General features: G+C 36.6%; 1 protein-coding gene and 1 non-coding gene across 2 annotated transcripts in view; both read right to left on the bottom strand.

The window, feature by feature from the left end:
- Positions 1-23,642, bottom strand: part of LOC139124992 (death-associated protein kinase 1-like) — a 353,067-nt gene that overhangs the window by 52,223 nt on the left and 277,202 nt on the right. The window lies entirely within an intron of this gene.
- On the bottom strand, positions 10,968-11,059 carry LOC139125117 (small nucleolar RNA SNORD116). The gene has a single exon (XR_011550150.1). It is a non-coding gene; the product is annotated as a small nucleolar RNA SNORD116 (small nucleolar RNA).

The following is a 23,642-nucleotide window of genomic DNA, read 5'->3' as shown; positions in this document are numbered from 1 at the left end:
TGCTAAATTGTTTGTAAACCAGTCTGTCAGCTGCATTGCAAACTTCTGTGTTCCAATTTGCTCATATTTGCTTATACAAATTTCATCAATATTCTGATACACGGTAATCAAATGATCCTTAGAATTTAAAATCCAGATTTGATACCTGTATCTGATATGTGACTCTCGAAAACAAGACTTTTGACAAAAAGTCGGTACAAATTTTAAATATACATATATATATATATATATATATATATATATATATATATATATATATATATATATATATATATATTTATTTATTTATTTATTTATTTATTACTTCCAGCTGTTTGTTATATATTTATCACTCTTCATTGGCCAAAACACACTAAGGAGCCAATGTCATTCACATTCATTCACATGTCATATTCACCAGTCTTTCTGTAGACCAAGTTTGTGGAGATCATAACTTAATAATTTCTACGTTAAATGTGGTCAGCTTCAGAATGCTTTGATGGTTATCTATAATTCAATGGAATCTTGTAGGCGTTGATAAAAGAATGAGAAAAAAACATTATTTTTCATAATCTGCAATTTATTTTGATAAGAGAGTGATTACTTTATTATTTGGTACGTATGATAGAAGGAACAATGTATGCCATAGTTTGATTGAGAAGCATAATATATATATATATATATATATATATATATATATATATATATATATATATATATATATATATATATATATATATATGTATATGCACTCAGGATGAATATTTTATATCAATTTGATTAGTTTCTTGTCTTCTTTCTACTAAGTATTTGATAATGTTCAAGACAATCAACACGAAAGAGAGTTATGTGTTGGCAAATACAGTCAAACAGCTATTTTCATGAACAACACAGATAACCTTGACTGAAATGCTTAACAACATGCAAACAATGTTTACATTTTGCTCATACACCAGATACACAGAGAGAGTTCAACGTACAACCATTAACTAAGAAACCCTACAGGGAAAAAAGTACACATTGTTTTCTTCAAGTGCAACTGGTGCATCCACTTTTGGAATGACTTATTAAACCAATATGTCACAAGGGAGATGACACTGAGATCAACTTAAGAATTTTAACTGTGGTGAACTTGACTATTCCTTTCAAATCCTGACCTTACTTGGAACCCTTAACTGAGATATAGTGCATTGTAAAGTGTGTGCACAAAGACATGGGGGTGGACCATTCGATATCCTAGGGGGGTCTGAGGTTTGATAAGGTAGCACTATTTTCAACCTGATCAACTGTACAGTATTTTTTCCACTCCCCCACCTTTTCTTTTAATCAAGCCTTTTCTGACAGATTCGTTTTCCTTTGACATTTGCTTGGAATCTTTTTTTTTCTGAAAATCGTCTAGATCCCCCCAGCAGGACATTAAATGTTCCACCCTTTGGTATCAACAATGTTTATTTCAAGAGAGACAATGACAGGAAGTGTAGGAGCTATTTACACCCCTGATAGTTCAAACATTGAAAAAAGTTTGGAATAAATTTGTTTGAAACAATCCTGCTAAATCACCTTCAGCTGTGCTTTCTAATAATTCTTTTACCTCATTTTAACACCAAATATAGTTTACCATATGAAACGTTCAAAAGATCACCACATTATGTATTCTTAGTTCCTGTAGGTATAAAATCGCCAAAAATCAGAAAATATTTTCACAGATATTTTTTTTTAATTTTGTTCATATCAACACAACCTGAAAAAGTTATTGAATCAATACTGTGGAGAATTTCTGTAAGTTTTTGCCATCAAAAAATTAGGAAGCTTCATAAAAATAGGAAATTAAAGACGTTTCTCATAAAATTTCAAACAAGCGTCCGGGCAGCTGATAGAGCTCCTTTGTGTTATGTAGAGAATAACTTTTTGCGACACGTGTTGATGCAGTAGGAAATCAGCCAGACCAAAATGGCAAATATAGCTGCAAAAATATGTAATTGACTAAGATATAATTCGAACATATTAAGTAAAGATCATACATAGGAAAATTTCTACTCAATATCAAAGTTATGAAAAAGAGATTTTGTGAAACAAATTTTATGATCAAAACAGCAAAAATTGCTCCAAAAATACAAAATTGCAGATTTCATCCTGATTTCAATATATCATATTAAGATAAACCCTAGGAATCTGTAAACCAAACATCAAAGATATCAAATGAGCAGTTTTTAATAGTAATACATTTTTTGACAAAAAATGACAAAAATGCCCCAAAATACAAAATTTCAAATTTCAAAAGAATTTGAATAAATCACATTTTGATAAACATTCTGAACCTCCATACCAAATATCAAAGGCATCAGATGCGTAGTTTTTGGAGGAAAAATTGTTTGACCAAAAATGGGGAAAATTGCCCCGAAATTACAAAAACTAAAAATTCACTACAATTTTTACAAACTTGACAGAGGTCATCCTGACAACATGGATACCAACTTTCAAAGCAATCGGACAAGCTGTTTTAGAAAAAAAAATGTTTTGTTTTTTTTTACAAAAATCTGAAAAAATTACCAAAAATACAAACACGCAAATATCATCCTCAGTTGTACACAACTAATTTAGAATACCTAAAGGAACCTACACATCATGTTTCAACCAAATCTGACCAACGGTTACTGAGTTTTAGCAGTTTGCAGGTTTTTTTCCTTTTTTTTATCTCATTTGCATATTTGTGTTACTGACATGCTCATTCGAACAAATTCACATCTCCACACCTAGGTGCACCTGTACACCATATACTAAGCTGGTGGCTGCAGAGGTTTAGGAGTTTTTGATCTGAACGGACAAACATACATACATACTTACATACATATTACATACATACATACATACATACATACAGACGACATGTAAATGAGATGCAAAATGAAATGATTCACCTTGTACGATTAGCTCTCTTTGGCATACCAAATGAAAGCCAACAAAACCTAATAAAAAAACGGCCGTATTTGTTGAAATCTTGATGAAATATGCATATTTGTATTTTGGGGAACGATTTTCTTTTTTTTCCTTGTCGAAACTCATTTTTTTTCTGAAATTGCTCGTCAGATTAAATTTCGTTGTGCAATTCCTAGGGATAAGAGGCCTACTCGTAAGATATAATTAGGTCGTGCAGATACATGCCAAAAGTTTGTTTCGGGGTAATCTTCACCGATTTATGTCAAAAATGTAAAAAAAAAACTTGTTTTCTGACAGAAATCATACTCACCCTATATGAGGAGTTTCTTGCATTATATACTCACCCTATATGAGGAGTTTCGACAAGAAAAAAAAATTGCCCCAAACATACAAATATGCATATTTTATTACGCTTTCCACAAATACGGCATTTTTTTTAATTAGGTTTTGTTACAAATAGGGCGAAAATAGCCTCTGTGAAATTTATAACTCTTCAAAATGCGTGTGCCCAAAAGTAGTGACCCTCCCTAAATACATTGCCACCAGTAATTTCTCTGCAGTCGCTAAGGCTTTCAAACTTTTGTGTCGGCAACGATGTATCGTAGACGGAGAGCGGCAATCATTTTAAAACTTATTTTACAATCAACTTGCTAGTGTAGTTCGGGACCACTCCAAAATTGATGACGTTTGTTATGCATATCTCGACATGTTAAAATATCACGGCTGATATTCGACGGTAAACGTCACCAGGATGGAGTGATATGGAGTGATATTGACATGGGCATACGATAAAAACATTGAAGACAGAGACTGTTGCAGGAAATGAATTATGTAAGAGGCAGTTTTACAACCTGCTGCACAACTCACTGAACTGCCACCAAGTCATTCGGATATTTTTTAAATTCCCGTCATATTCACCTATTACTTTTTTCCGACGCATGTCAAAATAACTATCAATGTATGATAATCATGAACTAGTGACGTCATGCCACAACTATCTATGCGTGTGTGTTTTACTGGGGTACTACTCAAACCTGATTGTTGCGATCAATAGTCGTCCACAGTTAAGTCGCCACTAAACATCGAATATATCACGTGACCGTGTTGATAACAAACACGCCGGTAGAATTGAAGTTGGTGACTTTATATACTAAATTCCATTAGGGTTACATTAAGCTAAGTAACGTCCTCTCTCTCATAGACTTAATTTCTTTTCATATTTATTCAAATTGTGGAGTTTTTAATAATATGTGATCAACATTTGTTTTGAAGATTTTATTCATTGTGATTCTGCACACTTTAATAATAATGGTATTCTTATTACCACCTGAGAGCATTGTCAATTTGAAAACTCATGCGAAAAGTACGCCTGTGAAACAGCGTTTCGCAATAGGATGTGAAGCATGATGCATAGTGTGCTTACCACAGACAACTATGACATAAATATCAGCTACATAATAGTTTTTTTTATGTAAATTGCTCCGTACAGTTACATTTTACCGATATGTTTTCTGGTTCAATCATTTTTCTTCGTTCTATAACAGTTTACAAAATCAAGGATTACTTTCTCTCGAAGAAACCGATATTGATTTCGCCACGAAGAGACGAAAAACGATTGCCATCTAAACTCTAGATGTGACGTAATTTGGGAGATGCTAATGTAAAATACTGTCACCGTAATTATATCTAATGCGATGAAATGTTTCTCTGTTTGATGTCATCTTATACGAGTACTTTTCGCGGAGCCGTACAACTTCGAGTCGAAGGCGAGAAATTATGCGACTACGCGAAAAACACTAGTCCACGGGATTATATATTTATCACGTGAACAGTATTCTTAATTTTCGTTTGATGTGAATAGGTCGAAATTATAGTCGAGGAACGCAAAAATATTGTCGCGATTAGGGTTTTATTTCCTGGGATTACTTTCAAAACGACTCACCGCCCTGGAGATATGCAAATGTGTAATGGGTACTTTCGTTCATAAAGGGATAACCCGGATCTCTTATGTCCTGTTCTGCGTCACACATGTGGCGATTCGGGCCAGTTCAAGTGATAATGTTGCTAAGTTTCCATTTTTTCCAGCTATTGTTGTAAATGAGATCATCGGATTTCCACCTTTGATAGTGTTCGAGACAAACTATAATCCCACAGGACGATTGTGTTATATACCGATGTGTATATGGATACTTATGTGATGTGATCATAATCAGAACTTAGTTCCGCAAGATGACCTTTCTTTCACGAGTTTTGTAACAGTTCGTCTACATGGTTACCATTGGCGTAATTAATGCTTATTCGGCGACATATCTTAGGCCGCAGAAAATGAGATATGAGATAAATGCGAAAACATGGTAAAGATAAATTTTGACGTAATGAACACGATAGGAACTAATGTGGGATAATCGGATGGTGAAGTAATGTCTGTTCAATCTACAAATGTTACCTTATCTGCTAATCTTTTCAAGTTATACTTTTGATTTTATGAGTAATTTGTAATATTGCAACATTTAGCTATATGGCACCTACCATTTTTGAGAAATTTGAAAAATATGAAAATATGTCTGTGTATGATATCAATTGCACTGGAATTGGGAAAGCTAAAGTACATCATGATGTTAACTATTTTGACGATGCACTTCATACTCTCTCAAAATTACAGGTCGTTCAAAAACATCATACTTTTATTACCATAAGAGGCACACATGCATGCAAATTGAGAAATGGTACTTCCCAAATTATGTATTTGAAGTGGACTTTTCGAGAGAAAGTGCTATCTTGACTGTCGAAGGTAAAGTAGAAACAGAATAAACGATTCTAAAATGGAAAATAAGTAAAAAAATCTATAATGATGTTTAGACGGACTGTTCGGAATTTAATCAACTCCGAATGACATCCTGACTTTACAATCAATGGGTCAATCTATTGTATATTAACAATTTTGACGATCGCACACTGTACCATGGTCCGACGTACGCAAATTCAAGAATTCAATTTATCGATCTTTACGATATCTGTCATCGTCTATGTCAACATTGAGTATTTAAGCATTCTTATTTTATTTTTTAATTTATACAAAATTACTGTAACATAAAGACCAAGGTCAATTTGAAACGACTGATTGTACAACTATCAATAAACCCTGAGCAGATGATTATCGGAAATTAAATTCTTACATCATTTAGTCGCTTCATCATTTAAATTTATCGAGTTCTCGCCACTTTGAGTATACGGGTATGCAAACATACAAAGTAAAACAAAATGAATGCTATTGTATGAAAGAAGATCGAGAACGCGGATTTTGAGCTTGCGGACTCCACACTTCCAATGTTTTTGCTCCAGTTTAATTTTGACGGTCGGCTCTGAAAGAACGCCTTGATGTCCAATCCTTCAGGGGATATTGCCTCATTATTGGCTCATTGCGCAAAGGATAATTATATTGCCTACAAACAGCAAGAGCCGCGAAGCTAACGTCAGCTATTGCGGAATTATTTTCCTTTAGTTTGTACATCAATTGTCAAGTGGACTTGTCCAAAGTCTGTGGACATTGAGCATAAGGAAAGTACAAAAAGTTTGGAGAAGAAACCTACTTAGTCCGAACAAAACCGCTGGTGCTTTTGTTCTTGTTAAGCGAGGCAATTTACCAGAGTCCAATACTCTAAAGCGTTGTATGACACTTTTGATTGTCTGTGTTCGTATAGGCTTGATATTGTCTGTAAATTGCGCAGTAGATGGGAAACAAGGGAACCCTATTAGCCTTAGATAAGGAATGACTTACATATACCGCTATCCCAGAGATATTTGCTCTTATGAACTTGTTGGCGATCAATGATATCCTCTAAATGTGTCTGATGTATATGGTTATAACAGACGCATGCTTAGTATAGCCCTAGACTTGAAAATATGTCGCTCGAGGGCGCTCTCTACGCCGCCCCCGCCCCTACAACTGGACGCTCTCTGTAATATTTCCGTCCGGCAACAGAATTTTGTTGCTATCAATCAGTTTCATCAATAAATTTATTGGCAGTTTCGAGGTTTATGTCACTCCGCTGCAGGCAGCGAAGTGCATGATCAAAAATAAGCATAAGACTCTGCCTATTTTCTGTAATGTCAACAACAAGCAGACAAACATTGGCGGCACCCGCAGTATTATATCCACGATGAGGCAACAACTCAAGCAACAATCGTGATTTTGCGTAAATCACGAATATGAAAATAGCTCTCCATGTTTAAATCGACCGTGCATGTTACACCGAGCCAGTGAGAAAGTGTTCAGAAGAACTTAGAATTGTGCTGAACACGAAGTAAAGGCAGGCCCTTAAACAGGAACTTCCCCTATAAATGCCGGATTACAGTAATTCTATGCAAATGTCAAAAAGCCACGCAACTGATCGGACGTGCCGTGTTTGGTGCAAGAATCGTGTCATTTTACCGTGTACAAGCAGTTTGATGTCACCAAATGTCGCATATATTGTCTATGAATATACAGCAAATGCAGTCGGGTCGAAAATAAACTTTGAAAATGTCGTAATTTTTGTCAGAGCCGGCATATATTTTCAACAGCGTGTTCCGGAACGAGCATTTGACCCCCATTTGCAAATGTCACGACACTGTCAATCATGAGTATTCAAATTTATCACGTGGTCTGAGCGATGTTAACCCCAATGGCCGAGACAAATATAACGCTTCGACTTATCAGAGCAATGCAATTAGATAAAGATTACAAACAACAAATACTAACACTCATACATACATCCAGGGAAGGAGTCAACGATACACGGTTTTCTCTTTTTTTTTCTTTTCTCTTTTTTAGCTCCGCTGTCAGCGACGCGGAGCTTATCAAATAGGTTGATTTTCCGTCGTCGTCCGTCGTCCGTCGTCGTCGTCCGTCGTCGTCCGTCAACAATTGCCTTCTCCTCTGAAACCGCAAGTCCAATTGCTTTGAAATTTTATATGCAGTTCACATAAGGTGACCTCACTTCAGTTTGTTCAAATCATGGTGAAATTTGCATATTTGTATTTTTGGGGCATTTTTTGGTGTTTTTGGTAAAAAAATCTTCTTCTCTGAAACCGCTTGTCCGATTGCTTTGAAATTTGATATGCAGTTTGCTTAGGGTGCCTTCAGTCAGATTTGTTCAAATCGTGGCGAAATTTGCATATTTGTATTTTTAAGGCAATTTTTGTCATTTCTGGTAAAAAAATCTTTAAAAATCTTCTTCTTCAAAACTGCCAGTCAGATAGCTTTGATATTTGGTACATAGGTCCCTAGGGATGATCTATTTAAGATTTGTTCAAATTGTGCAGAAATATGCAAATTTGCATTTTTAAGGCAATTTTTGCCATTTTTGGTTAAAAAATTTATTTCTCAAAAAGTACTAGTCTGATAGTTTTGAAATTTGGTATACAGGTTTCTACTGATGAACTAAGTAATATGTATTGAATTTCTGATGAAATCTGCAATTTTGTAATTTTGGGGCAATTTTTGCCATTTTTGGTCAAAACATGTGTTTCTCAAAAAGTACTGGTCTGATAGCTTTGAAATTTGGTATACAGGTTTCTACAGATGAGCTAAGTAATATATATTGAATTTCTGATGAAATCTGTCACTGCATGAAAACCCAATAATTCAGATTAATTCACATGAATGAGTTGCCTGTATTATAGTATAATACAAGTGAATTCACATGAATCCACATGAATACAGGCTTTCTGAATACAAAAAATGTATTATTGACTGTATTCATCTGTATATGCACTCTTCAGCTAAAATACAGGCAATAATCCATGTTAATACAGTAAGTATTATAGGGTTTTTATGCAGTGTGTAATTTTGTATTTTTGGGGCAATTTTTGCCATTTTTGGTCAAAAAATGTGTATATTCAAAACTACTCATCTGATAGCTTTGAAATTTGGTATACAGGTTTCTATAGATGAACTAAATTTGATCTTTTGAAATTATGATGAAATCTGCAATTTTTATTTTTGGGGGCAATTGTTGCCATTTTTGGTCAGAATATTTTATTCTCAAAAATCTACTCATCAGATAGCTTTAGTTGACATGTTCTTAGGCATGATCCTATGTGATACATTCAAAGTATGATGAAATCTTCAATTGCGTATTTTTGCAGCTTATTTTAGCCACTTTTTTCCGGCTATCAAAGATTTCCACCCTTCTTCATCAACATGTCTCAAAAATAGTTATTCTCTACATAAACACAGCGGAGCTATATCAGCCGCTAGGTCGCTTGTTTTCAAATTGGGTTGGAGTCGCCTCAGTTTACTCCAGTTGTCGTTCATTCATCAGAATAAACATTCCGTATTCCGGCTGGCGGAAAATTAGAAATCATGGCTCCACATCAGTCTTTGTTGCTCCATTCTCGCTGTTCATCAGCGTTTAGATTGCTCACGTTTTATTGCAAGATGTGACAGCAAGTCTTACCGTGTGTTACTAGATAAAAGTTATAGAGGTATTGCATGACAAAAACGTAAAACCTAGAAAATTAAAATTAAAAAAAAACAATATAAGTGCTACTTCACTGTATTCTCGTACTATACCTTGAAATTATGGAGGACATTGCCAGCTGATGCTATTGGGCATTCGGCTTTTCCGATCACGTCCAATTTTTCTTACGGTCTATTAGTCTAAGACAACAAATTACACCTGTGTACCCTAATCAAGACGCAGATGTAAACATGTGAGCTTTGGATACCCTACTCGTGACACAGGACATGTTCCAGAAACGATTCACACATTCAGCTTGCGTCTATAGATGGCCAACTTAGAGGGACCGTGCTTCTTTGTACCGTTTATCAAACTTGATACCAATGCCAGTCGATCCGTGTCGACAAATGTTACTAGTGATTGACGAAAAGCGGGCAAAGACGCATCTATCTTTTAATTTTCGACAGTGTCGAAACGTTATCAGGCTTCGGAACTTAAGTCACCAGATAAACGAAAAATGCAAAAACTGCGCTGCATGGACAGACAAGCGTCATTCGCGAGTATAGACAACTCTTGACGGCGATGTATCCAAACACAGTCCCTCTATCCACTGTGATCCAAACAAGCTTACTCGCGCGATCGTGGCGAACTACACCACAGCGTCATGAAAATTGAAATATCAACGCTCGGATTTACAGTATTACAAGTCTAAGTTTCAATGTCAATGGAAAACTTTAAGTTCTGTTTGTCACAAAATTTATGCATCGTGCGAATTCCTGTAGGCATATCGTATCGTATGCAGTCAAAGCTTACGTTACCTCAACGTACATTTCACCTCAATTACGTCACCCCGGGGTCAAAATCCTGCCAGTGACAGTCACGCTTCACTTCGTTATGGTCGGTGTTGTGTCCGTTGTTTGTGAATTTGCGGCAGTTGTCGGACGCTGCCAGCGCTGTTTATGTTTTCAAATAGAAGGCGAAAATGTTGCCTTTGATTCATTCCTTATAACAACTGAATTACATAAGATGTCATCATGCTGTAGTATACAACGAAGTTTTAGTCGACGTTCACTCTGACTGCAGTTAGGCAGACCTCAAGCCCCGGGGGGGGGGGTACTTCCATTACTTGCCAATATGTATACGTGCCGCCCAAAGGGGTGGGTATTTCAGCAACTTGGTCTAAAATGGGGGTATCAATTCACAGTAAATCAGGGTCTAAAATGGGGTCGATTTTTGAGTGCCACACAAAAACAAATTCCAACTGTCAGTTCCCGTCTTCCTAGCAAAGGGTTTTGAGCTGTACTCAATAAGCATCGATATCTTTTTGTGTGGCAGGGGAACCATTAAAGAGACCCCCTGGCTTTAGCCAAGATAAATGTAGACTTTGTTTTAAAACACTGTCACTAATTGGTCAGAATTCCATATATGGAAGAATTTTGCCCAATAGAAAATATCGAAACAAAGTGGCTCTACTACTACTCTCATAACAGGTCGACCATGGGAAAACTAGCAGTGCGTTATTGAAGTACGGCGAGGCTGCTTGTAGTTTGGAATTTTAAAAACCACCAGTTAGACTGTAACTGCAGATAAGTGATAATTTCAGAAGCTGGACAAAACTTTGGTGAGGGTGAAAGATAGTTTCTTTCACTCAATTTTTTTAGTATTTCCAAAAATGTTTTTTTGGAAATCATGGCTTGGCCAGCAACAACAAAACCGTAAATGCAGTGTAGTGGTAAGCTCTGCCGGTAGCTCGGTCACGCAAATGCTTGCTTTTTACCCGATTACATTTTTGCAAATTTTGACACTATGACTTTTGACCTAGGTCAAAGGTTATAAGGTCTAAAATGGGGTCCTAAAATAACGAGATTTTAGGTCTAAAATAGGCCCCCGGGTTTTTTACGTGCGGCTGCACACCCCTACCACTTCTCAGACCAGGTACCCCCCGGGCCTCAAGCCCGGGACCACAAGTTGGACGGGGTTTACTGCGGCCGTAAAATGATCGCGTTCAGTTTATTTTACCCGTGGAGACAAATTCCTTGTTCAGGTTTCCATTACATTTAGACAGAAGGTGATAATTGAAATCCCTCTTAATCGGTAACAGATAGTGTTTACCCCTCCATTAACCATCGTCCACACGTGACTTCGAAAAATCCCGCCCAGTGTATGTAAATTATGAGCGTAATGAATAATCGCTCTATTGTGCGCCCACGGTCCTCTAAGTTCCTGTTTAAAAGTTTCTGAACTGGACAAGACGTTCTCTTTTTTTTCGGTATCACACTTCAACCTGGGGTGAGTAAATCATAGATGTAGAGGAACTGCCTAGGAGCAAGTTCACTAGCCCGAGCTCAAAGGTATAGCATTTTTACCGCCGTCAAGTAATTGTGTCACCTATTGTCACGTGTAAGTGTACGTTTTTCAGCATTCATAAACAAAGACCTTTAAAGTTCGTTGTAGTCTCCAGAGAAATTCTTTATATATAATGCAAGATTCGAGGTACATGAATATTCCACATTGATTAAGGGTCATTAGCATAGAATCTTAATACCGGAACAATGCTCATTTATGTAATCTGCATATTTGAATATCATTATACCTCGTCGCATTTGGCACTAATATAAATTCTTTGACTAAAATAATTTATTTAGACCACGCTGTGACTGATGTAACTTTAAAATATGCAACTTTTCCCCATAAAACTACACATGTTTAGAATAGTACTTTTCAGAGCTTTCAATCAGTATCACAACATTTATATGGTTTCATAATTCATGGTTCGAGACAAAAAGGGATACACTACCCCTATCCCATATATTATCATTTTGTTTTTATCACTTAAAATCGACACAAACTGAAAGGTTTAAGCTTTGTAACTTTAAAAATTATTTACAGATGCGGTGATAATACGTAAGAAGAATTTTGGTGTAGCGCTGGTTACCCACTGCATTTGCCGGATGCATGCTCAACAATATAGCGCGATCTTAATCTTTACTGCCCTTATACGGTATTTGCGGGTTGAACAACGGATCGGCCCGAGCGTGCGAGGGCCCGTAAGCCGTACGACCGAGGTTTGCAAAAAGGCATCGAGGCCGTAAAGGTTTTATATACCTTATTGAATGATAAATATGAAATTAGAAATATTGTGCAAAATTTAGGGATAGAAAAATCCATGCAATATAAACATTATCGCCCTTTTCGTACATTTTTTTTTTCGGAAAAGCGATTGCCGTATCTCGTCGCGTATTGGTATGCATAGTGACGACATTTGTTTACCTGAAGAACATGTAAAGCAATGTACGTGTGCCAACAAAGAGTGAGGCGTAAATCGAGGTGTGAGAAGAACGGCGTGGTGTATCTTGTCGTAAATGTCATTGCATGGGTAGGAAGATGCGATCATCAGTAAAAAGCTCGATTGAAAGAAATATTATGCCTTTAATTTTTTTTTTTACGATTCTGCGCTGAAATGACCCTGTACATGAAGCAGGGCGACGGGTGACTGCTAGGCTTTGCTTTGCTTATGATCGTTTTCTATCTAATTATAATCAGTTCACTTAAAAAAAAACATTTCATAACGCAAACATTATCGTTAATGTACTGAGTAAACACTGGAATTTTACATGCAACCTTTAGAAATATCACCATATTTCGTCAACTTCACTGTTGCCGGAACGATAAAAACGGAGGAAAGTTTCGAATCTCGCGCTTGCTTTGTTAACGAATGATACGTTTGCTGATAGCAACGCGCACAGTTACCAGAATGAAGCTAGTTTTTGAAGGCATGCACTTGCCATATTTTGGCAAAATTTGCCAGGGCTTGATACGGCAACTTATTACACAAATGTGAGGGCGTCTTTTCCCATAGCATTACACAGGAAAGAGGCTTGAGGTACATGATAAATCACTTATAGCCAGACGTTGCGATAAAATAACGTGTATTTTGGTTTTTATGCACTGTAATCGAAATACAGCCAAACGCCTCCCCTTAAGTGCAGAAGTTGAGTTTACCGTGCACGTGTTTCAAATTATCCTCGGCCCCTAACAGAAGTGTGTCGATGTACACTAAGTATCAATCATATGTTTGAAACTTCAATAACCATTGCATTTGTACATTACATTTTAATTTCAAGTACGAATACGACTCTGGATAAGTTCTTTATCTCATTTACTCACTGACGTTGCACAAGTAAGACAGTGAAAGAAGAAATGAAAAACTGTGTAGTTTTCTTTTAAATTAACTTGCGGATAATTGCAATGTAATAACGGTATCGGCCTTAACATAGCGAAGATATTTCTTATATACTTTGTTTGGGAATTTCATTGAACTAGTTTTGTACATCTTTTCACAATTCAACAGATGTTCATAATACTCACCCAATCATACCGACCTTTACCATTGACATCAAAACCATCATCTATCAAACACTGAACACGTTGAACATCAGCTCGTATTGCTGCATCAATGAGAACCTGTAATAGTAAACAGTTAGTTATATCCTGCTATCCTCTGAATTAGGAACGGCATGTAGGATGATAAAAACATATAGAAAATAATTTAAACAAATTTCAATACCAAGCGCAGGTTTTTTTTTTTACACTTTTACATTGAATTTAGTGAGTTGTATATCATCATCTTACAGCTGCACGTACACCGAAGGGTACATGCAGATATTTGTCGGATGAGCAACATACGGTTATATGTGTCATTTACATTTCTTCGCTCTTATTTTTTTCATTCATTGCCAAGTACAGCAGTACGAAGGAAAGCAAAGCTGACACAAGATGGTCATTTGATCACTTCCTTGTGATTTTGAACATTAATTGAACTCATCTAATAACTCAACTAATAACGATTATATCCCTAACGAGGAAAATACACCATATATTAAAGTTAATATTTCATACAGTGTTATCAATTGTTAGTATAAAATATTTTAATTGGTATATTGGTTAATTTCAGAAGTATTGACAGAAATACTGACTGTACAACAGTGTCCCCGAAGCTCGATAAACCATAAAAATGGAAATCAGAAACACCAGCTAGCTTTGCCGTTGTTACGTATATTTATTGTCGGCGTGCTGTCAAATGACGATTACTGAGACTTACAAATTTGTACGCTTAATTAGATAATATTTAGCTGTGGACGGATAAATGGGTAACACGGTGAATTAAAATACAATTATAATGTCATTGCTTACATTATTTTATTGACACGTGTCAAGATAGAGATAGGTAAATGGTACAATTTGTGCAGCTGTATAAAAAATAGTATTTTCGTAGACTAAGGTTTAAAAGTATTTTAATTTCTATGGGAATACCAATCCGCGAGGACCATTTATTACTATAAAGAAGCATGGTAATTAAACGATACTGATTCAATGCGTGCAACAATGCCATTATCTAAAAACGCTGAAAATTTCAACCACAGACTGTTACCTTTTGCATCTAGGACAGTGATGACCATAGTCAGGAAGGATGTGCATGTGCCTTGTAATGCATGAGACAAACTAGTTGTTTTTCTTTCTGTGTGCTTCCAGAAAGCCATGTTAATACGATTTAGTCATGTGTAGTGAAATTGTGACAGCTGGGCTTTCCAGTCTGATAGATTCATTGTATAATGTGATAAGTATGCCCAAGTAACATTGCATGCCCGTCAAAACTAGAGTAACGTAGCACAGTTGAATGAACTCTTTACATGTTACATACTACAGACGTAAAATCGTGCGAAAGAATCGTCAAGTATCCTAACCTTGGGATTATTAAGTTCGCTGGTAGCCATGCTGATATCATAGACAATGCCAAGAGATCATCAAACTTCGTTACTGGTGTGCACCTTCTCGATGTCACGGCAGTCTGTCGAAACAAATATGGCGTTACTCAAGGGGTCTGGTGACCGAAGATACGTATATTACAAGTCAATGATTAACTCCTGGTCTCCCTATTTCAATACAAACAGCAATACGCATATCTTCGAATGTATATTGACAATCTCTGTCACCTTGTCAATGTTAGTGATGGCAAACATTTCCTTTAGGAAAGTTATATTCACAAAAATAAACCATGAACAATAGTAGCAATTCCGAAAACCTATATAATGTTTTGTTATGACTACATCCCTGGAAAAGACAAAAAATAAGAACTGTGTGTTAAAACTGTACCGTGCACAGACAAGTATTGCGATTTCAATATAGATACAGGGTGTTGAGATCCAGTAGTAATATTCTTATGCTGGAAGTGACACAAGTACCGGGAGATCTGTTACATTGAGATATCTGGGTACTCTGGTGAACAACAGTGAACCATGGCAACGCAAAAATGTACACTTTGGTCAACTCGATAACACTTGTCTTATGCCTGAGAGGTCACAGTAAGGACATATTTGAGTTGAGTTGTAAGGTCCTGACATATTACTCACCTACAGTGACGGCATCTAAGTAGAACGGTCTAAATCATTAATCAGTTGGAGTCATCGAGAATATTAGTTAATTATGAACAAAATGAACTATGCAGACAGGACACGGTATAAATGTAATTTGTAGGCGAGAGCAGAAGGCTTTAGCGGACGAGAGTTCACAGACGCAAGCCATGCCAAACAGATGTCCAAACTCTAAAGTTATTGTTGAAATAACCGCCGCGCCACACGCAGTAAACATTTATCTTTCTCACTGTTCACGATGTCCGGCTAATCTCTAATGCAATAGTTATTTGTAAATTTTACTTTGTGCTTTTATGATATAGAGCTTTCTCACTTTGCTTAACTTTAGCGTTGTGCTTGTGCGTGAAAATCGAATCAGCCAAATGATTTTCGATTTTTCCCCATGAAGAGATATAAAAATCTAATCGTAACATGATTGTAAAGATTAAACATATGGCATAACTTTAAGCATTTGCATATTCTCCATTATCGACTGTTATTTTCATGGCAAACCAAAACCTTTTGCTCAATTGGAAAACAATTTTAATCGCCCATGTAAGTAATATTACGTCTATTTTTATTACTCTGGGCAGGTATAGCGCCCCTAAATATGTTAAGCGCATATCAAGCATTCTGTCCAGTGATATAAAAGGAGATTCATAGTATACCGGATGCCCCGGCCTGCCGCCCATACCATAGACAACTCATACACCTACAGCAATTTTATTGACATGCTCCGCAGGAAGGAAGTTCAACCTGGATGAAATATTTAATCTCTTTTAGTGATATCAATGTTTCATAATTACGATTTATTATTTTTAATAATTATGAAAATAACTTAACATAATATTTTAGACTATTCATTCCCAGTTTGCCTTGCACGTTGTGCGTTGCCAGGTGCTTCCGTCACTATTTTAGTGTAAGCAAAGTAATATACTGTACACTTCCCTGCTAACCTTCTTTGTCTGAGGTATCCACATATCTACGTGACAAGTTCCGTAGAATAGACGCGAGCCGAAGACTGTTAAACCCTTCTGAGACCAAACCATATAAAACACCGGCGGTGACAGAATAATTGACGGTAAATGGACGATTCTGACAATTACGTTTTTGAGCGGGCCATACGTCTTTTGATAGACATCCATGCTGCGTTTCAAAGTGTCGAATTATGCAGATGCCTTTCTTAAGCATATTCATATTCGAAAGGCTTTTTGTACGTGATTTCTATAATAAATTCAATGCAAATATCTCATTGCATTCATACCTTTGCTAAGACCTCATTAATAATGAATGTCATCCAAGAGTCCAAAGTTCGTACCATTCGCCTGTGCCCGAGAAAGTTCGTACTGCAACGGCTTCTCAGCTTCTCAGCTTTGCAGAAATGTTGTATGTCACGTGGTTTTAAACGCGGGATCACGATGCAGTTTAATTTTGCTTGGCACGGGTATGTCAATTTGAAATAAGTAGCATAACAATCACTTGAATGTTATGTTGTCACCTAAAAGGTATTGGGTTTACCAATCTAACGTTAGAACCACACATTTTCTTGATGTAATTAATTTGATAGTAGCTGAGAGATAATGTAAAGTTATGAATATTAATAAACCTGGTGAGTTGTCTCTGTAGGCTCATATAGCGAAATCAGGCCACGTTTAGATCTGTGTAGGGAAAGCTGTCATAAAATTGTCGAAACAGAGTAAGCATAAGCGAGCGATGTTTATATTATAAGCAGGATCTCACACGCCCAATGCGCTCTTTAAAACAAGAGCAAAGTAAATGAACAACTTATTTTATAACTTATAACAATAACTTATTTTATACTAACGGTTCCTTCTACAGAGGCACCAGGATGGCTGAAGAGGACGCTGATTGGGCAAGAACAAGGCAATGACAAGAAATAAAGTGAAAATCGTGAAAAAAGGGAAATTTGGGAATTTGTAAACAATTTATCAATGATTTGAAACTCACTTCGAAGCGTTTACTATTGAATTTAAATAATGTATCACCCCTTTTAGAAAGCAACTTTTGCCCAATTTCCAAAGGTACACATACATACAGTGTGTTTCACCTAGGTACCGCAACTCAGCGTATGAGACGGACACATTTCACGCACAAAACTCACGTTTATAGCTCGGGTATCACGACGCATTTCAAAACCACCTCTCAGTCTAGACAGAGCGGCTGCCCCATGCTGGTTTGCTGTAATTAATCAGTGAGTCGGTAGCTTTGAAATGCGTCGCGATACCAAAGCTGAACATTTGTTGTGTACGTGAACTGTGTCTGTCTCATACGCTGAGTTGCGGTACCTAGGTGAAACGCACTGTATATGACGTCATCACGTATTGGCTATCCCTCTTGGAAACGCTACCATTACATAAAGTGATGATAAATGAAGCGTCATGAAGTCTAATTTTTGACAACGTAAGTATTACAAAATTATAGAATAAACACAAAAACATGGCGAAGTTATTTTCGTCTATCACTTACAAAAAACACACATCCATTGGTTTATACGGCAAAAGGAGAGTCATTTCAATGAAAAATATAGTTGTTATAACATAATTGTGATAAAATGCATGAATATTGTGAAATGATGAATTCGATTCTGTGCAGCTTTGATAGTTTCCGTATTTTGTTATTTTGTTTCTTATGTTTTAGTTTGAGTCATTAACATTTCGAAATATGTCTAGGTTTTTAATAAGTCTGACAGATTAGACCGTAAATGGGTCGAAGAGAAAAAAAACTTTACGCAAGGTAATTCAATAAATTTAGATTCATAATAGTCTTTATGTAAGCAAAAATGATACACAAGTTCAAGTGTGTTGATTAAAATAATGTTCTCCAAATGCTTTGACTGTGACTCATTTGACTCAGGGTTAACGATGGCAAAATGTTTAAAAAAGTCATTTACAACTACTGTGATAATCATCAATAAAACCTACAATGGACTTATAGTCCACATTACTAATCTATTGTCTCATTTAATTAAATAGGTTCAGTCGCAAATTGAATTACTCGATTTTCGTGACATTTTCTGGACTCAGAGACATGATAAAAAAGTTATTTATATTTGTATTTCACACACAGCTGTACGGCTGTTGTCCGAGAATGTAAGCATTAGACTGTGTAACTCAAATCCGTCGTGAGAACATTTTTTTTTACCATTGGCAGATAAAATGTCTCACTGCTGTGATCTCAGTGCAGATGCCTGTCCTATTCTTGCGATGTTGTCTGAGAAGGACAAGTTACGACACCCCCCACTCCTTTTTTTTATTTCAAGTTAAAACTTCCTAGATTTTACCGGCCAAAATCCGGCCATAATAAATGAACGCTCCCTTACAATCATGCCGAGAAGAACGAAGGATTATTCTAGCGAAAGGGCGAAAGTACATTGTTATCAAAAGCTGTAATATACCCCTGCATTTATACATAACTACAATAAGGTATATGCAGCTGCATCGGCGAGCTCGCGACTTGTACAGCTGCTTGCGTTTTAGGGGATTTTTGGACAAATCTTTAATGGCCATACAAAGTCTGTCATAAAATATCATTGCAAACATAGCACACATAGCATGCGTGTGTAATTGTGTAGCCTATTATATGATAAAGAAATGCCGAAGACTGCAATCCAAACGGCAGTGTGTGGTATCGCAGCCGACTGAAAACAAAAAAATAAAATATTTGTTGTCCCCTGTCCCGATAAAATCATGATCATACTCACTCTTATCATATGATTTAAAATTATAATCGTCCAGGTTTAAATATCATGACACTTCGGTCCGTCGAGATCAAGTCGATTTTTGTTCCCGAAATATTGCGTATCTTTGTCAGCGGTAATTTCTAGGCCCATGCTTTCTTTGAAATAGTGTATAACTTTGCGTGTAGACCGGGATGTCGTCTGGCATTTGCTCCATACACGAACGTGAACGCCGTATTCCTCGCTCACGCGACGGACGACTGGAAATGATTGACAAGTTGCCCACGGCGTATTGATAATATTCCTGAGGTAGTTCAAAAGATTAAACGCGGAATCGTCACCGGAAACTTCTGTTACTTTTGCAAAATTACGAATTATTGGTTTTTGCATGTGATAAGTATATTATTCCCTATCCTTTTTCTTCGCTTAGGTCGAAAAATACTCGTGACGTAATGACCGTGTCACTACGAGTCGAAGACTTGTGGTAACACGCTCATTACGTCACCCGTATTTCCTTTGCTGAACGAAGATAAGTATTAGGGAATAATATCTATTATCACATTAACAGGCCCGTATCACCACCTGTGTTTCGTACACCAGCACAGATATAAAGTCAACATTACCCCTGTTGTGCGTCATCAACAGGTCCGGGAACTTTTTTCCTGCAATGGTACCGTTCATACATGCACGCCGCGACACAGACAACTTGATCGGATTTATTAATGAAAATATACCTGTAACGCATTTGCATATCTCCGCCGCTTCAACTCAATAAAATGAAAGTACTCCGCGTAAATAAGAGACACATCGGGACAAAAATCATCTATATATATATATATATATATATATATATATATATATATATATATATATATATATATATATATATATATATTATATATATATATATATATATATATATATACACGCGAGACATTTCCTTGCGGAGAAACAAAGGCGAGACACCTCGATGTCGTCGTATCCGCCCCAAACGTAAAGTCAAGGCATTTAGAGAATGTACCTATGTTCCTTCATAGATTTAATTAAATGCTTGGATGCTTGAAACTTCCAAATCTTGGCCCATAGCTTGAACATTAATAAATAGACATACGTTCTTTCAACCATACGTATTCAACTGGAATATGTTGGTTTTATTTTGTCCATAGAATTAGGCTAACGGTTTGTTGCTTGGTGTTCCAACTTATGAATGAATTTGAACAACAGCAATTAAAATGTACCTGTAAACTATACTCTTATGTTAAGTTCCTCCACAAAAAGCAGCTTACACTTGTTGGTCTGATATCCTTATTGCAACAAACGTGGCTCTATACTGTATAGTGAATTCAGTTAGCAATTCTTAGACGGTGCAATCATTCATGGTAATTTTGACAACCGTACACATCGACAAGCAGTGGTATCAGTCGCCGACTGATCTTTTATTGATTATGGAAGATGTTCAATAAGGACAGACGTTCACTAAATTAAACCCCCAGTGTAATTGTTATATTTACATATACACCAAAGCGATGAAGCATTACCTGGGTGATTAAGATCAATATTTCTTAATGCAACTGACCAGTTGGTTTCCTAAACAAAATTCACGTATCCTGCACAAACACGACAATTAGTATACACATAAAACAGACTTACAATACACCTTGCACATTTACGCCTGCTAACAAAATTCATAAGTAATGTAGATATTTAATTTGAGTCTAAACGACTCTACATTTGAACGTGAATAATTACTATAATTCTAGGAAAAAGAGGTGCGTTTCTCTTTTTCAATGTCAAATGGTGGAGTTTTACTTCAAATTACTCGTAAATTGATTCAAATAACACATTGATAAAGTGTAATGCTCGTTCCCATATAAAACAAATACATCGATGTGTTTGCAATTAAATCAAACACAATTCAGTATTCTCTCCAAATAAATATAATTACCAGTGTACCTCGGCACGAGTACCCGATAGAGTTGTATGTTTGATGGTTTTTTGTTTTGTTGTTTTAATTTTACGACTTTTAACTCCTCCACCACAGGTATGGGAAACTCAATAGACAAACGTGCAAATCTGCCCGTGCAAATCTGAAACTTATGCACAGATTTGTTCGACAATATTTCGAAAAATGTCCATCAAAATTATAATTGAAGGGTTAAAAGTCGTAAAACACCACATCTATTGACCTACAGAGACCATAGGCCCATTATGATACATTCCCGGCGGTGACACTTTTAGAGAGCATGTCCTGCGTTTAAAAAACTTCAATCGATCTCCAACAATATGCTAAATGAGTAAGTGATGCCCGGTGTGATGTAGTCTTTATTCAGAGTAACATACATGTACGTATGATAGTTACTGTGATCTGATACAACCAACCCTGAGTTGATAAACTATTGAGCAAATGTTACCCATTATTATCAATTTAGCTGATTTGATATCGGTTGTGCCTTGATACAACAGTACTACTTACACATAAGTAGCGTTGATACTGATAAGTAAAAGAATGATGACTGTCAGAATACGATGCATGCACCTCTTGTCAGGTATCTGGTAACATATTAAGAGATAGATGTAATATTGTCCACTTGCTTGTTAATCAGTCCTTGAACACATGTTCGTTATTAATGGAACAAACGCGCCCAGTGGCTTAGATTAAGTATTTTGTGGACTTTTTTTCACAGCCACCTGGAAAAACATGAGCCAGCTGCTTGGCCTATCAGCCTTCAACCGAAAAATTATCAATCAAAGCATGCAAAATGTACACAGTTTTCTGCATACTCATAATTAAGCTCAGTATTTTAGCCATGCTGTTGTTGAGTGGCACTATAGATCAGCGTTACAGAGGTATGTGACCAATGTGTCAACTGCCATGCAATCGTTCGATGCGACATTATTGTCGTTACCTTTACTCCACTGCACTACCTTCCTTAAGTTTGTCCTAGTGACGTATGAGTGAAAAATTTATCAGGGGAAACATAACGAGATTTAATTGACGTAGCAGTTTGAAGAGGTCTGATCACGAACAGTAGCAACAGTTGTAGGGACCAACACGAGGACTTGACTTGTAATTATATACAAACAACTGTATGATAGACATTCACGAATACTGGTGAAGCAGGGACAATGAATGTGTAACATGGCATAAAAATGAACAGTCAATGACATTCTTGGTCACATTGAATCGGTACTTCGATCGATATTCCAGTGTCCTTGCGATCTATCGCTGGATACTATTTCCCAATTTGAGACTAAAACGTCTCACATTGCTTCAGCAATCACACCTCAGTACAGGCCTCGTTTTGGTTTGTCTTCGGATTCCTGTATTGTGCTTTCAACTTGAGGTACGATCGTACCAAATGGATGTTATTTCGGCTGTCGTCATACTTTGTTAGATTAATTTATACATTCACTTTGCCTTCTTTGTCTGGTTTTATTTAATCAGAAATGGAAGAGATTCGGCAAAAGTAAGAAACTGATTTTTCCCCATTTTTAAATGAAGTGACATATGTATACAAGGTAGATTGGTTTTTCAGATGTAGAGTTAAGGTCATGAGAACTAACATCATTAAGCCATGGTTAATTGATAATTTAAAGTATACAACAACAGTACATGAAAACTTGTAAATTAAACACAAAATTTATTGGCACATTCCATGTCCTGCCATTATCGACTCCTGTCAGATAGCGGCAATGGTCAAACGTCGCCGGTTCTTGAAAATAAGGATTTCCAGGTTCATTTCACGATGTACTGCAAATGTTTGCAATGTTATGGACAAAAGTTTGTTTATAACAAACAACGAGGGGTAGAAGCGAAACTATCGATAACGGTATTTTTCTGTTCCGCTTCTTCTATTTATGTGTACAGTGAAGCATTAGAGTCGGAAAATATACTTGTGTGGAATGATGGAATCTCGAGTGGCGAAAGCTTTAGCTCTTTCAACTAACGGTACAGGGTACCCTGGTACGACCGACCCTATTCCCATGGTCCACTGCAGATGGTGAAACAGTTTGCCGACTGATCATATCGACCGCTGAGCTGAGTTCGTTCGCCGGTTGCACGCTCGAGTTGCACGTATATGACTTATTGCCGTCGTCGTATTTGGTAATAATTAAAAGTAGAGACCTAGAAACTTGTTAATACCCGATGTGTCGACTGTATGCTCTAAACAAAAC

Source organism: Ptychodera flava, assembly GCF_041260155.1.
Source record: "Ptychodera flava strain L36383 chromosome 23 unlocalized genomic scaffold, AS_Pfla_20210202 Scaffold_24__1_contigs__length_23054250_pilon, whole genome shotgun sequence".
Taxonomy (NCBI): Eukaryota; Metazoa; Hemichordata; class Enteropneusta; family Ptychoderidae; genus Ptychodera; species Ptychodera flava.
Note: the sequence above shows the minus strand (reverse complement) of the source record. Positions and strands in the feature narration are given on the sequence as shown.